General features: G+C 36.9%; 1 pseudogene; it reads left to right on the plus strand.

Annotated features, from left to right (window-relative positions):
- The first annotated feature begins 1,453 nt into the window (after positions 1–1,453).
- LOC136135957 (FUN14 domain-containing protein 1 pseudogene) lies at positions 1,454–1,885 on the plus strand (annotated as a pseudogene).
- The last annotated feature ends 690 nt before the right edge of the window (positions 1,886–2,575 follow it).

Genomic DNA, 2,575 nt, shown 5'->3' on the forward strand with positions numbered 1-2,575 from the left:
CCACAAGCTGGTAACTCCACTAAGACTAGTGAAGTCAATATTAGACCCCTAAGAAATAAAGCATTTAGGGCTAGCAAAGAAGAGATTTTTTAAAAAGGAAAATACTAATATCTATTGCTGACTAGTGAATTTTTATTCATTTTATTTATAATAAACAAATTAGATCTTATTATGCCAATTGATCTTATTAAGCCAATTAATAACGCTGGTACAATATTTATAGGTGTTTCTAACAGAATTCATTTTATGTATAAATGGCCAGTCACTATTCTTGTGCTCATTATTACTGCCGTTATGCCCATCCTCACTGAACAGAAATAATTTACAGTAATCTGTGATCTCTCTAGAAAAGGAAATGGCATTAAGGGAAATCACAGATCGGCAGAGAGGTAATTAATTAAATATTAAATTAAATCTTGACAGCAAGCTTTCAGAGGCAGCAAAAAATCTCCATTGATGATACAAAGCAAATACACTTAACATCTTTTCTCATCTGTAGTATCTCAATAGATACTATACAGATCTAATACAGACCTAGATAACAGATCTAATGATCTGTCACATGAAACACCTGCTCCAAAGTTTCTATTCTCCCAACTCCTAAAAACATGAGTTCTACAACCCAAGCTAGTAGGTAGATTCTTGCCCCTTTTTTTCTTCTCTCACATTGCTTAAGAGGCTTTCTACTTCAGTTATCTGTAACTCCAGAGTAGTTTAAGTTATTCAACTTTTTCTGAATTTCATTTTAGTGCATCTCAAGAGGCTGACATTGATCAGACTCAGAGAATCTATCTTTTAGTTCAAAGACTGGGTAAAAATCTGTAAATGCCTGTGCGTGAATGCATAGTTAGGGTCAGTATTACTTTTTCAGTACCCATACTTTTACACTGCACCTGACCTGTTGCACTGATAAACACTATCAAGTATTCTAGTTTGCAAAAACTGTAAGGACCACTTCACATGCATCTCTGGGGAACTAGCTATTGGAACTGTCCTCAAATTTATCCTGCTGAGGCTAAAGTTTTCTTATCTATAAAATACTCTTCAGGGACTTACTTGGGGGTCCAGTGGTGAAGATTCCATGCTTCTACTTCAGGGAGCACAGGTTCAATTCCTGGTCAGGGAGAAAAGATCATGTATGCCATGCCATGCAGCCAAAAATAATAATAATAATAAAATACTATTCAGTACTTAATTAAAAAAATAATGCGGGAAGCAGTAAAAGCCCTCAATTCCAGAAGGTGAGAAAGCTTGGGGATAGAGAACTGTGAAGTTCTTTTAATTAGTCCAGCACAGAAAGACTGATTTACCTAGAATACCATTTGCTTAGTTTTCATGAAGTGCTTACTTCTGCGTCTATGACCCTTTCTTCCAACCCCAGGCCCTCTTTGCCCCCCTTTGACAGCTGAGTCCTCTTCACTTGGTTCTGGATTCCAAGGCCAGGCCAGTCTAGATGGGATCTCTCTCACCTGAATATGAAAGTGATGATGATTCATACTGGACCTAACTCAGTATACAAGAAGACACCGCTGGTAGAATCTATGTTTGGCCATAGTTTGGCACTTCCAGTAGAACAATACTCAGTAGCCATCCAGATTGCACTGGCCATTGTGCAGGATTTTTGTTCCAGAAAGTTGGAAAACTTACAGCAACAGTAGGTTGCTGGCCATCTTCTTCAGATTTACCAAAGTAACTATGTGCAAATCAACTGGGACAGAGTTGAAAAAAGATATAAAGAAAGCAGGAAGACCTGATTTAGAAATGAGCAAATAAAGCAGCACCTGAAATCAGCAATATAATTGAAGCAGCAACAGAATTTATCAAACAGGACATTGTGATGTTCAGTGGATTTGTGAGAGGCTATTTGCTAGGCCTTGCCTCTTAAGGACATGAGTGTTCTGTCACAGTGGATTCAACCTGAGAGGAGAAGGGGTGGTAACATGATGATGTCTCTACAGTTCCAGACACCAGATTCTCCAGGGTGTGAAGAAAAAAGTAGTTGGGCAAAATGGAGCTCGCAACTTACTGTTTGTCTTCTGACAAATCCTGGAGTGCAGCCAAAAAATAAATAAAGTGAATCCACTTTAAAATATATATATGTTTGCAATAAACTAAAAGGATTGTAATGCCCTTTTGTGGAAGGTCTTAGAAATAATAGAATTATTGAATATATTAAATAGATTCTACTGATATAAAATAATAATAATGGGGGGGAAATCACTGCTGTTCTAGTCTCTGTGACATAATTAGTGCAGCTTGTATCTCCCAAACCTTACCATTCTGTTTCTCTTGCAGGACCAGAATACGGTGCTGCCCTTTGCATTCTCTGCTTCCCAGCACAGAAAACACTGGCAAAGAACAGGCAAGGAAGCTGGACATTTAAGCCACTCTAAACTACAGATTATTCTTGAAGGAGAATCTTTTAAGGAACTGAGTTTTTGGTTTTACATGTATAGTAATGAATATATACAACTGAATTTTACAGTTATTTTTAAACAGTTGTATACATGTTTTCTTAACTGAGAGATGACTAATTTTAGTTTTTCTGTTTTCACTTGTATTCATTACAACGTTT

This window comes from Phocoena phocoena, chromosome 1 (assembly GCF_963924675.1).
Source record: "Phocoena phocoena chromosome 1, mPhoPho1.1, whole genome shotgun sequence".
Taxonomy (NCBI): Eukaryota; Metazoa; Chordata; class Mammalia; order Artiodactyla; family Phocoenidae; genus Phocoena; species Phocoena phocoena.